The sequence below is a fragment of the Mugil cephalus genome, chromosome 3, assembly GCF_022458985.1.
Source record: "Mugil cephalus isolate CIBA_MC_2020 chromosome 3, CIBA_Mcephalus_1.1, whole genome shotgun sequence".
NCBI lineage: Eukaryota > Metazoa > Chordata > Actinopteri > Mugiliformes > Mugilidae > Mugil > Mugil cephalus.
This window is the reverse complement of record NC_061772.1, coordinates 7,254,798-7,269,495: the sequence shown is the minus strand read 5'-3', so window position 1 is coordinate 7,269,495 and position 14,698 is coordinate 7,254,798. Positions and strand designations below refer to the sequence as shown.

The 14,698-nt window shown below is 38.4% G+C and overlaps 1 long non-coding RNA gene across 1 annotated transcript in view; it reads left to right on the top strand.

Annotated features, from left to right (window-relative positions):
- Positions 1-14,698, top strand: part of LOC125005593 — a 130,071-nt gene that overhangs the window by 868 nt on the left and 114,505 nt on the right. The window contains exon 2 of the long non-coding RNA XR_007112461.1: positions 809-892. This is a non-coding gene — a long non-coding RNA (uncharacterized LOC125005593). The remainder of the gene's footprint in view (positions 1-808; positions 893-14,698) is intronic.

Sequence of the window (14,698 nt, the reverse complement as noted above, 5' to 3'; positions counted from 1 at the left end):
CCAAGTATATTACTTGGTCTTCACTGAGATAAGCCGTACTAGGGGATGTTAGTATATCCATACGTATTAAATAGACGGCAGCTATATCAAGATCGTCCAGAGAGTCAAGGCTATGGTCATGTAGCCAAACAGGTTTTTTCCCCCTGTACGGCCTCCCCTTTACCTCCACCCTGATTATCACCAGCCACCCACAATCTTTGTTGCCTGCATGTGATCACTTCCAGTTTTGGTTTCTTTTTTGGGTGACGGTGCTGAACCTTTGTATTTTTTTTCGTGGAGAGACCACTGTATTACAAGTTCAATTTATTTCTCTTGGCAGTGATTCTTTGCCTTACCCAGCACCCATCATATGTGGACAATTTAATACCTCCACAGTCAGAAGTTGTCTTAAGCAGACCTTAATGAACTCCTTGAGTTCACTTGATTTCAGTTTATAAGTTTGTTGGTTTTGTTTATGGTTTATTAGAGACACTGTGTCATAGCTTAGATTAACTGTTGCTACTAAAGGGGAAACTGAGCTTGGGGTATGTAGCTCATGCTTGGCCTCAGCTCTTGATTAAAAACAGTGACATGTGGAACAAAGGCTGAGGAGGATTCAAGTGTATTATTAAAGCCATTTATTGCAGCACATTCAGCTTCTCCAGACAGTCAAAAGCCCCACAGAGAGATTCTTAAGCATTATATGACTGTGAAAGTTTGACAGTATTGTTCCTATTGACAAGGACAAGGTATAGGTATTAATTATTTATTGACGTATTGTTTCTGTCTTGATGTGTGGTATGTTAATGGATTCTTTTTATATTGGTAGGGTATCTGGGAAAAGCTGACACCCTCACAGACTGCAGGGCAGGCGAAACACCTTTGAAGATGGAGGATTCCCACGGTCTGGCAGGTGGGTCAGTAGCATGTTGACCTACAGCAAAACTTACAGCAATGGTTCACAGGTAACTTAGTCCCACTCTCCCACTTAACCCACCATTGATTGGGAGTTTACAGAAATAGATTAGAAACTTCATTTAGGTCGTATGGTACAAACACACCAAACATTGTTAAAGAATCAGCGGCAACAAAGGTTAAATTCGTACACAGGTTCGCTGTGTCTAGGCAAAAAGTTGCTCTTGCCCAACGCAAAAGGCGTCTGGTAAACTGCCAGCTGACACACACTTTTTACTTCTGTGTGAAAGTATATTAACTAGGCTGCACTTAAAAAAAATCTTCAATCACTATTTATTTTAAAGATCCGATAGTAATTCCTAAAATTTTTTGGATAAAATTTTTAAATATATGCCATTTCCTGCATCGTCTTGCTACAAATCTTGCTGACTGCCTGGTTTTGCATCACTAGTTTTTGTAAGATCATGGAATGAGATTAGTCCACGTGTGAGGAATATCCAAAACATTTTTTTTTTTACAGAATGTGGCAGCATTTTGAGTTTAAAGCTTTTGACGACAAAGAAGAGGTGGACATAAGAAAAGACATATGGCTGTTTGCGAATATGATTTATAAATAAATCTAATTGATGACTCTTAGAAATAAAGTAAAATCCCAGCCCTAGAAATACCTCATCCGAGTAACCAGAAGAGCTGCTATTAGCCGGGAGGTTACGAATAACAACAAACCTAAAACAGACAGAACTGGCCTTTCCTGAACCAAGCTGATCATTATTGTCACATAATGCCTTGGTACATAAAAATAAATAAATAAAATTAGAGGAAATAAAAATATAAGAATGGCAGTTAAAGTTACAGTGGTTGTTAATTAAGTGGTTACCATTAATGGCTACGTATTGCTTTGCACAATGAAATTTAAGACGGATTAAACTAATGCAGTTTAGGAAATAGTAATAGTAAAGATCAACAAATAAGTATTGTGACATCATCCTTTTGCTAAAATGAATAAGTGAAGGGATGGGAAGAGTTTCTTAACTACCAGTTGTTGCTAAATAGTGAAAAGAACAGGAAGTGGTGAAAGTGGAGGAAGTAAAGAATTTTGTTTTTGATGCTTTTCCTTGGACTCAGTGCTCGTTAGCATAATTGTGACATTCTTTTTGTGGCAGAGTTGCTTTTTGCCCAGTGACTACACCAGCTTTGAATTTGTTTCTGGAGTTTGGCTGCCTACCCACATAGGAGCATGAGCATGAAAGAAAAAGCTTCCTTTCAGACGTGAAACTTTATTAACCTAGCACATGGTTACTAAAAGGCAGTGTGCCTTGAAAGCTTGACAGTTTCATCAGTGTTGTTTCATGGGTTAGCATTCCTACATCAAAAAGCTTTTTGCCATTAAGGAAAATTCATTTAATATTTCGGCTGTAAGGAAAATGTCCATTTTATCAAGTGCTTATCTGAAAAAAAAAAAAAAAAAAGAAATATTAAATATTAGTGCTGGCATGAAAAGTAATTTCATTTTCCTGTATGTGTGCTCTTAGTCTCTCTAAGTTTATTACTTATTCATTTTGTTCTCCCCAGCCTTTCACAATATGATGTTTTATCATAATCATCTCTCCTACAGAGTAATGAAAATTATGGGGATGAGCAGATCCCTAGCCCTCCATACTCAGAAGATCATATCGGTATCTTTAGGATTCAATATTGCACTTACTATGACCTTAAGCGCACTTACTATGTCTGCCCCCTGATTAGAGCTTTTCAGTAAACTAGTTGCAGGTTGCTCAAAAATTTCTTTTGTATTTCTGATGTGCAAAACTACATAAAATAATTATTTATTTCATTATACAGTGGATCTAAAAAGTTTACACACCCTTGTTAAAATGCCAAGTGTGGGCTCATTCCAAAACTTTAATCTTATCCTGCTGGAACCATTTTTTTTTTGTTGTTGTTGATTTGGACAGTATGCTTTCCTCTTCATCTTCAGCTCTCTAGCAGAAGGTTTGGTGCCAACATTGTCTGGTATTTTTAATGCTTCATAATTCACTACGCGTTGACTAAAACCCCAGTTCCAGCTGAAGAAAACAGCCCCAGAGCATGATGCTGCCACCACCATGCTTAACTGTGGGTACAGTGTTCTTTTAGTGATGTGCAGTGTTGGTTTTACACCAAACATAACTTTTGGAATTATGGCCAAAATATTCAACATTGCCTTCATCAGACCACATTTTCCACTTGCTTTTTGGAGATGTGTAATGATTTTTTGAATAATGTGGCTGGGCTTGGATGTTTTCGTTGATAAGGAAATGCTGCCATCTTGCCACCCTATCCATAAGTAAGCCATATTGCTAGTATATAACTGATCACTGTATTTACTTTATGATGTCTCCTACAATAATCGTTTGCTTTGAATTTGTTTTGAGCATCATTTGAAAGCTCTGAGATTTATTGGTGGTTCCCCACTAGTGGTGATTAAGGCTGCATCATAATTCATTATTTCTCTCTTTAAGCTCTGTGCATCAATTGAAAGCTTGCCTGTTGTGTTTGAGGAACCTGTTTGTGATGTTAGTTCAAGCAGAAGAAGATACAGCGTTACTTCTTATGTGTTATTTTTACGTGCTTTATGCTACAGTCATGATGCAAGTCTTTTGCCAGGAAGACATGCGGATGTATGTGAATAATGTGATCCACATTTTCATGGGCGAGTAGCACTTAGAAGAGCAGTAAAGTTAAAGTCAGAAAATTGTTACTGACCAAGAGTAGGTGAAATTGTACTGTCCAAATATAAAGTGGAAATTAACATGATGTTAAATAAAGTTATAAACATTATTGGGATCTATAATTTCTTCAGATACAACAGCTAGATAATTAGCACATACAGTCTTTCTTTCTTTCTTTCTTTCTTTCTTTCTTTCTTTCTTTCTTTCTTTCTTTCTTTCTTTCTTTCTGTGTGTGTGAGCTCAGCCAGTTGGAGGAGATGGAATAGATGAAGAAGTGACGGCTAAGATGAGAAGCTGTCTGTTTGCGGTCAGAGGATGTGGTAGACAGCCTGTGTTGTGTGATACTTGATCTGATGTTAATGTGCTGCTGTGCGTGTGTGGGAGTGAGTTGAAAGAGGCAGAGGGGAAGATGGGCAGATAATCCCGTCTGCCTGATGAGATTGAATGCTGGGATTGATTGATCGCCTAATCATAGGAGGAAATGGGCCTGAAAATGAATGGGACTCTGCCCCTGGCTTGCTGTGGGGCTGGGTAGTTGGGTTGGTGGGGATGTTAGCTGCAGAAAGACATGGCCTTAATGTGCATGAGACCTGATTTCATTTGTGTCTGATATACAGTTATATGATCCTGGCTAAATGATCAAATAAAAAAGGAAGAGGGAGAACAGTGAAGGGGATGTAAATCAAGCTTTATTGCTGGGATATTACTTTTTCATCTCATCTGAAATGGATGCTTTGAGAAAAGAGCAAGACTAAAAATTCATCATGAATATAGAATTGATGGTACTGTGTGGAGCTACAGAAACCTACTGCCATGGCTCTAGTTGACTGGCTAGTAATGGGCATTGGATTATAACGATTCTATAATGTTTCTATGTGTCATTATTTGGTTTGCAGTATTTTTTAAAGTGCTTAAAATATTTGTTAGGTCAAATTGTGCACAGCTGAATGGGAGTTCTTCTTAAAAGGTCTTATAGATGATACTCCTGCTGTCACTCTGTCCTCACTGCTGCATACATAATGAAATGTTAAAGGGACATCGTAAAAATGGACATGGCCATGGATTCTCTACTTGAGGAGCCAATGTGAAATTAGCTATGCATTTGCACTCACTTGCCATTTTATTAGGTACACCCATTCAGTTGCTTGTTAACATAAATAGCTGATCAGCCAATCGCATGGCTATAATTCAATGCGTTTGTGCATGTAGGGTTGATCAAGACAACTTGCTGAAGTTCAAACCGAGCATCAGAATGGGGAATAAATGGGATTTAACCCTCGGGCGTCATTTTAATTTACCACCCTCTTGTAACCTTATCAGACAAAATAGTCCATGTCCAAAAACTGCTATGAAAATGTAATAGATTAATATTTTTTTCTGATTTTATTCTGCATAAATCCCTTAAACCACTTCAGCACTTAACAAAACAACCAAAAAATCAATCATTTTGAGGAATTTTATCCCTTTGAAAAAAGAGCGCATACATGGCTTTGAATACACAGAGAGAGGGAGTGTGCCATGTGAAGGGCTTTGGAGACCTGGTTCATACTGACCACAGTGCGTCTGTGCCGACTTCGGGACTCTATAGGTTGACACACTCCATTGGCATTTTTATCCCTCCCTCAGCGGACAAGGAAACACCATGCGATGGCACAATCGCATGGTGCTATGCAACTGGCCAAACAACCACATCACCTTGGACACTGTTTTTGCCAACTAGCTACTTGCTAATTCTGTAAATGTGTTTATTTTGCTAGATCATTTTTTTTATTTTATTTTATTTTTTCTTGTGTTTTTTTATTTGTTTTTATTTTTATTTTAAGAATGTAAACTTTTATTTGCACCAAAGCTACGGTGACAAAGTAATTTCCCTTGTGGCTCATTAAAGTCTGTCTAAGTCTAAGCCAGACACACACTCACCTCATAATAGCCTGCCAAGCTCAATAACAGAAGCACAAAAATGAATGAAATAACGAACTTTTTATGCATAGCCCCTATAATGGCTGATTTTAGTGTTGAACACTAAAAATGACAAATTTGGCAATGTTCTCATAAATGAAATCCTAATATTCCAGAATGAATGATTTTATTGTGCCATGGCCGAATAAATTTTAAATCTGATGCCACACAAAAACTGATAATCCAATCAAGTCAGTATTTTAGATAATCTAGGGTCATGCCCAAGACTGATCTGAAAAAATGCCCCCCAACATTAGTTTTATGGAAAATAGCTAATTGTTCATGTTTTTTTTTTCGTTTGTTTTTTTTTCATAAAAACAACAGTGACTTCCTCATAATTATAGATTTGTTGGTAGTTTTGTAAAGTGCTGAAGTGGTTTAAGAGATTTATGCAGAAAAAATAAGAAAAAAATATTAATCCCTTGTAAGTGTTTAAAGCACTTTTTGGATGTGGACGTTTTTGTCCGCTAAGGTTAGAAGAGGGTGGTAAAAAGTGTTTTGTTGACTTATTACAATTACATTTTTTTGAATTTCAAAATTTGTGTAGAGATAGACTTTGTTACAAAAAAGTGTGCCATATGCACTAACACAGCCAAAAGGGCAGCCAAATGAAGAGGAACATTTTTCCAAAATGGACAAATATGGCCCTACAGTTGTCTGAGGGTTTAGTGGCTTTGAACGTGGTGTGGTTGTTGGTGCCAGACAAGCTGGTCTGAGTATTTCAGTAACTACTGATCTTCTGGGATTTTCACTCACAATGTCTCTAGGGTTTACAGAGAATGGTTTGAGAAAGAGACAATATCCAGTGAGCAGCAGTTGTGTGGATGAAAATGCCTTGTTGATGTGAGATGTCAGAGGAGAATGGGCAGACTGGTTGGAGATGATAAAAAGGCAACAGTAACTCAAATAACCACTCGTTACAACCAAGGAATGTAGAATACCATCTCTGAACACACAACACGTCCAACCATGAAGAAGATGGGCTACAGCAGCAGAAGACCACACCGGGGGCCACTCCTGTCAGCTAAGAACAGGAAACTGAGAACAGTTTGCACAGGGTCACCAGAATTGGACAACAGAAGATTGGAAAAATGTTGCCTGGTCTGATGAGTCTCGATTTCAGCTGTGTCATTCGGATGTCAGGGTCAGAATTTGACGGACACAACATGAAAGCATGGATCCATCCTGCCTTGTGTCAACGGTTCAGGCTGCTGGTGGTGGTGTCATGGTGTGGGGGATATTTTGTTCTTCTTTCTGTCACAGCCTACATGAGTATTAGTACAAGCTGACCATGTCCATCCCTTTATGACCACAGTGTACCATCTTCTGACGGCTACTTCCAGCAGGATAATGCACCATGTCACAAAGCTCATATCATCTCAAACTGGTTTCTTGAACATGACAATGAATTCACTGTACTCCAACGGCCTCCACAGTCACCAGATCTCAACCGAATAGAGGAACCTTTGGGATGTGGTGTAATGGGAGATTCACATCATAGATGTGCAGCCGACAAATCTGCAGCAACTGCGTGATGCTGTCATGTCAGTATAGACCAAAATCTCTGAGGGATGTTTCCAACACCTTGTTGGAAGTATTTTAATTAAGGCAGTTGTTCTGAAGGCAAAGTGTACTTCATAAAGTGGCTGGTGAGTGTGTGTTGTTTAGTTTCGTAACTCTGTGCACTGGAAAGCAGCGTCCTTCAACACCTATTAACATTTAGTCAACCAAGCCGTTGTTGATTCCTTGAAACACATCAGATAAACATGAAGTGACTCCCAGATTCTTGCCACCAACCATGAATCTGACCCACAGTTAATAGCTGGAACATCGCTGATGCTGTCTGATCATTTTGAAGTTGGAAAGCCGACGGACGTTCTCTGATGAGATGTTGTGTGTAGATGTTGTCGCCCTTACAGCGAGATGTTCATATTTTAACAAGGTGTTGATTTTATTAGGTCTCTGTTTAAAGAGTTACCTCATTTTCAGCATGCCTCGCAGTGGGAGACAACATCATTGAACGACAAACATAAGCTAACGAAGACTCATCTCCTCTGTCTTTTATCCTTATTAGTACCTCTGAGAGAGCCACTTTTGTGTTTTCCTTCCCCTGGAGCTTCCAGCTTCTGTTTTTTTTTTTTCCTTTTCCCTTGTAGAGTTTTTAATAAACTCATATTATTGACTTTCACACAAGCCTCATAGTCTCTTGCATTCTGGGTCCAACCCCCAGTAATATTAGACTGCAAATACTGCACCGATGCATAAGCAGCTAACAGCATGGAGCTTAAAATATAAATAAATAAATAAATAAATAAATTCATTAAAAATATATAATATAATATAATAAATATATAATATATAATTGATATTGTATTGATCGCCGAGAGGAAATAATTTTCCTGCAGTTTGACCCATCTATTTAAGTATTTAAATATACATGTATTTTTAAAATTAAATTAAACATTTTTTATTTATTTTTTTAAACTTTACTGGTAATAGTGTTATTTTCTTTATAGTGTTATTTATTATCTTTTGTTACGTTGAACCAAAGTATGGAGTTTTGTTTAACTTGTTGACATAAAGAGAAATGCAAACAGATTTTTTTATTATCATTATTATTTTGCTAATAGGTAGCAAATGAAGAGACGTCCGCAGCAGCAGCACAGATGATGCAGGGATTCGGTCCCTCGCCCTCTAGTTGTCAGGTGGTACTGGTGTCCATCGAGATGATGATACAAGCTCAAATCCTGACCTGTTTGTAGACGTCCTCCTGCTACACTGGTTTCCGTCTAGCGGATTCCAGAAGAGGAAAAGTTAAACCCTCAAATAGGCAGGAACAGGAACTGTCCCCACATTTAGGTAACCCCCTCCTCCACTGATCTCTGACTAGCATCAATCAGTGGGGGGGATGGGGAGGGGAAGTAGGCAACCTCCTGCTTGAGGTCTGTGCTAGATTCGTCTAGGAAGATAAGTTTTAATTATCCCCGTGGGTAATTTAGGGTATTGCAGTGCAAAATACAAAAAAAAAGCAGAACAAGGTAAAACAAAAGAAATGATAGATAAATATATATTTAGATAAATAAATATTTACCAATGATGATGTAGATGTTCAGCTTTAAGACACCAGTACAGTGGGGCTGACTGTAGACTTGGAGAAAGCTCTACCTATTGCTGCGAAGAACTTTATGATGTCTTCAGCTGGTGGATACCTGGAGACCATACGAATCCACAGAGATGATTTGGAGCAGTGCAGCGTTTTGCAGCTGTCCTTGAAAATGGCCTTGTCTATGTTCTTGAGATTCTGTCCTGAGATCTACCTATCTAAAGTGTCTATAAAATAACGAAATAAATAAGTAAATCTGAAATCTGAATCAGAAACACTGTAAAATACTACAAAATACTGTGAACTGGTCACAACTTGGAAAATGTGTCAGTTCTTTCATTTCCGTCCTCCCTAGGGTAAACTTACTTGTCACTAGTAGTGCTGTGCTGCCTTTGACAAGAGAGCGAAGGTTTATGAAAACACCCCTGATAGCGACGATGATGATGATGGCAATGTTATCTGGAGTAAGGGTTGAGACTTCAAACGACTTCTTGATTTTTAACTATTACTACTATTTAATAACCATCCCACTACCACGTAGGGACGATCAATTCTATCGAAACTATGTTTTTTGATTAGCTGATACATCTAATAATTATTTTTTGAGTAGTTAATTGATCCTTTGGTTATCTTATTAATAAATTCACTCATTCATTCATCATCTGAACGTGCACCCCTGCTCTAGGGGCTCACAGGGACTTGAGCCAATCGAAGCTGTTATTAGGCTACAGGGGTACACCGTGGACAGGCCACCAGTCTGTCATGTGGTTTACACAGAAACACTCATCAAGAAATGGTCAAAAAGTTAACGTAACCTTACAAGCATATCAGTTTCTAACCTTTTATTGAAAACTTTTGTCATTCAAACATCTTAAAACCCAATCTTTTAAAACTGAACTTCAGAAGGGTGTTGCTTTCATGAATAACATTGTGTTTAACAGGATTTTACTTCACTGGCTTTTACTGGTTCTAATTGGAAACACAGCTGCAGTATTTACCAGAAAATGTTCATCTCACTTACTTAATAGAAATCTAGTGTAAGTCCTTGCATGGTATGTTGGGTCTACTGTTCAGAGTCAGTGCTGCCACATATCAGTCTGTACAATGACTTGTGATGAATAAGGTCTGATATCAATGCGCAATCAAACCAAGAGGTGTCACCAACTGTCATGTGCAAAATCCTGTTGATTTCTGTATTATAAGGTTAGGGTTAAATCTTATACTTCTTAATAGAGATGAACCAGTCACTTTTTTCACTTCTGATATTGATTTGATACCGAAAAACAGCATTTAATTACCTAACAGACAATGTCTCATTGTGTGGAAAAGACTAGCATCATTCTTTTGTGCAAGGCAACATCAGACATGACTTAAACGTTTCCTTATTTTTAAAAAAAATAAACAAACAGATATAAATGTACTGAATTATTAATTTAATAACTGTGCACAAGTCCAGGAATCTTAAATTCATAAATATCTTCACAAGCTTGGTCAAACATGTAAAAAAAAATATAACAAAACCTCTCCTGTTTCAGTCAATGCAATTAGGAGTCTAACACCTAATATAAAATAATAAAGGAGCTGAAACTGAGAAAAAAATATAGTTTGACTTCCTTTGTCAAACAACATGTAAAAATAAACAGGAAAAAGAAACTCTTTGAAATGGTTGAGTCGGTGTAATTGGGAATTCAAAATCCAATGTAAAACAAATAATAAAGGAACTGAAATTGTGATTTTTGTTGTCTGCACACTATTAGATGGAACTTTTCACCTCTTTCCTTCATCACCTTCAAAATTAGCTGTTTTGCACCGCCTCGTTTTTGTTTATTCAGTTCAACGAATTCAACCCTCGAACATTTGTTGCCCAGTTATTGCATGTAGACTCAAATGTGTTGGCTGTGGTAGTGTGATAAAGTTCCAGATGCCTGATCCTGGCATTTGTTCCATTTTCAAAGCACAGCATAGAATTAGATGAAATAGATGTGGTGATATGGATTGGGACAATTGTCACCAATACCTGATCTAAATCCTGATTTTTTTTTTCAATATAGGGACTGATACCGATACCAGTATCGGATTGGTGCATCCCTACTTCTTAATTGGACTTTGAAGATGTTCAAATTGTGTTCAAACTCCCGAAGGCACCTAAAATGGGCATGTTAGCATCAGAGCTGGACCATGGAGCAATGGAAGAAGGTGGCCTGGTCTGACGAATGAATTATCTGTGCAACACATAGCCGAAGGATCCTTTACGGGAAGAAGGCAAGCTGGCGGAGGCCGTGGGGTGCTTTGGGTAATATTCTGCTGGGAAACCTTGGGTTCCGCCATCCGTGTGGATGGTATGTTGACACATACGACCTACCTAAGTATTTTTTCAGACCATGTGCATCCTTTCGTGGAAATGGTACCCACTGATTCTCTGATTTTTGTCTCTTTCAACAGGATAATGCACCTTGCCACAAAGCAAAAATCGTTTAGGAATGAATTGAGGAACACAAGAGCGAGTTTGAGGTGTTGACTTGGCCTCCAAATTGACTAGATCTCAATCCAGTTTGGCATCTGAAGGAGGTACTGGACAAACAAGTTCAATCTATGGAGGCCACACCTCGCAACTAATAGGACTTAAAGCATCTGCTGCTAACATCTTGGTGTCAGATACCACAGCACACCTTCAGGGGGCTAGCGGAGTCCATGCCTTGACGGGTCAGGGCTGTTTTGGCAACAAAAGCGAAATTAGCGCAATAACAGGAAGGTGATCATAATGTAATGCCTGAATGAGGTTCATGATTTACGATCATCAGTAGAAGCAGGCTTGACTAATAAACCAAGTTACTATATCTTTACTTAGCTGTTTCCCATTTAATTTTGATCATACATTTTATATTGTCACTTGTCTGCAATTATAGAAGCTAAAAACAAGATTTAATATACAAACCATTTTTTTTTAATATGTCTCGGCTAGCACCCACTAAGCAGATATAAGTTAGTTGGGACTATCGTCTCTGTCTCCCTCTAGTGTGCAGGTTACATTTGGTGGTAACTGATTAAATCCAGATGTGATCCAGAGCTTGAAGCCTAAGACAGGGATGACAGAGTAGAAAATGAGCACCCCATTCAAAGAAGTAGAGGCACTGTGGGCTGAGTGATCAATGACATTGATCAGCCACTCAATCCCTGAGTCCATATTCCTCTTGGTTTACACTTTCCTACTGCCGCTGTGTTAAACTGAGCATGCTCTAAGCAGGCACCTTAGGGACCCTCTAAAAGCTAGCCTCACACCCATCATTGATTGACATGTCGATTATCTTGGGAGCTGTTGACAGCACAGTTGTTAGCCATCTTAAACATTAATGATGATGGGGAGTGGTTACTCTGAGATACTTTCCTGACTAAGAGGTAGGAGGAGACACATTCATTTTCATAATTCAAACCTAGACCCACATTTAATGAAGTGAAACGCACAACTTAAACACCAAATAACTAATTGATGCACCAATCATGGAACTTTATTGTAGCTTTAGATACTGTAGCTGATGGTCCACACAAATTGGCTTCTGAAACATCCTCGGGTGTTGCACATACACATCTGTACTGGCGTGCTTTGAATTGCATGCTTTGAATTGGAATAGTATGTGGGTAGTGACTGATGACGCTTCACAAGTCTGCTGGAACACCGATACAGACAAGAATGTATATTTGTAAATCCCTATGTTGTCTTCTCTAGGCCCCCTCAGTCATGCCTTTTCTCATCACCTAAGGTGTGACTGGTTAAACTTATTAAAGCCATGCACCACCCAAAGAGACAACTACTGTCACTGCAAAGCCAGTGGAGCTGCAGAGGGTTTAACAGCAACATACAAACTGAAATATATTATACATTTAACTAAACTCACAACTTCCTTTATGTCAAACTTTTTGACTTTCCAAAGTCCAAAATTTATTTGCAAAGTTGGTAAAAGCAAACAGTGTTTCAATAAGTATTAGCATTTTTGAAGTTGTATGACTGATTTGTAAGTGTGTTCCTCGTTTCTCTGTGTTTCATATGGTCAAGAACTTATTTGAACAATATGAGCTCCTGACATTCTCACCGATGGCTACATCAGGAAGAAAAACTGTCCTGACTTCATTAGAGAAAAAAAAAGCTCTCTGATACTTCTCTGAAGCTTGGTGTCAGAAGGGATGCCTGCTACATAAACGTCTGACCAAAGAATCAGTTGAGGACCATGTTAACTCAGTCATGTTTCTTAGGGCATCACTTAGTGCCTGTAAACAGTTTGCAAAAGTGGTTTATCCAGAAAATGTCTATAAATTAAGTAATTCTGTGCATACATTTTAGAAATGCTTGACCTTAATAGACACCCAGTAACTTGGCCTCCCTGCAAAGACCAATTCCTCTGAAAGTGATTCCTTCCAATGCACTCCTAATGGTAAGCCTTTTTTATGATGCTACCTGTCCGGAGAATGTGAAACCAGTTATGTTGAAGTCGTCCAAGTTTCTGTTTTTTGGTCATCACTTCTTTTATCTTTAGCTTCTTCTCTCTGCTGTCAGCTTGCTTAGGCCTCTGTTGGTTGGTCAACACACTGGAAATTGTGCTGCCTCCCTAGAAGATTGTCTTTAATCTTTTGCCTTCCGTGTCACCTCAAAATGTGTGGAGGCTGATATGATAATGATGTGGACCTGTCCAGGGTATTAGAGTTAAGCTGGCTGATTAGGCCAAACATCGATTGCTCTATCATTCAGCACTGTCTGGGCATCTGGGAGGTGCAGTTGTGGGGTAGCAGAGGATAGACGGCCATCCTGGAGATATGACTTCAATTAGAGTGAATCATAGTTGTACATCAAACTAAATATTAAAATGAAACCTTTTGAGACAAATTCATTCCCAAGTAACTTGGACTACCTATTTTGAACTACCTACTTTTCAAACTAAATGAATTAATGAAACCCTGCATCACTTAACTCACATATGTTGCAGATACTTTCCTGGCATGTTTTATAACATCGACTGATTGTGTGACCCAACTATTAATGACTGTCTCACAACCTTTATGTTTTTTTATGTGATGATAAAAGGCAATACAGAACAGATTTGTCAGTGTAGGAAATACTTGTAGTATATTGTGAGAAAGCTAGTGAGCTGTGGTGTATTTGAGGACGTAATTTGTAAGCACAGGCTAGAATTAGAAGTGACCTGAACAGCAGTGTCAAAAAATTGAGTATTCCAGCTTTAGGCCTTAAAAGAGAGGGAATCAAAAATATAAAAAAAAATGACAGAAAGCTAAAGCAAACATTCCTTTTAAGAACAAACTTAAGAATGATGTCCAGGACCACTAATGGGAGTCTTATAACATGTAAATGGTACAACACATTAATGTGAAAAAAGGGTGATGGAAAAATAAAGAGAGTAAGAGAAATATGGGAAAAGGAGGAACAGAGCAGCCAAGAAAAGGTTAGGACCGTTGCCTTGCCTGAACACTCTGAGGCTTTTAATCCTGGAACAAAGTCATTAAGGTTCATAGCTACAGAAGAGGCCAATTAAAAGAGGAGCGTAGGCATGAGTCTGGAGAAAGGCATCATTTGCTGCAGAAGCCCAGGCTTTTTATCGGACCAGTGGGAGTTTCTCTTATTCACCCAGGGAATCAGAAGCCCTGTTGGAGATTCTTGGAGATGTTTTTACTTAAATAATTCACTTTAGCTTAGAAATAGGCTAGTGTTTAAGAGCAGGGAAATATGGCATAGGTACTCTAAATCCCTGTGCAAATAGTTTTGTCCCAAGACTTACTGTATGTTGGGAAAATCCACAGGGAAAATTAACACAGCAGAAATATATACATATAAAGTGGGCTTACTTAAGAAATAAGTAGGATTTAGAATTTTGAAACATATTTACTATACATTTGAACAGCCATCTCTTGCCAGTATCTGTTACACACATACCCCATTTCTTTTGTAAATACGCAATGCACTTTTCCTAAGACACAGCTACAGACTGTAAAGAAATCCCTGTTTATCCCACGCAAAGCTCCGTTT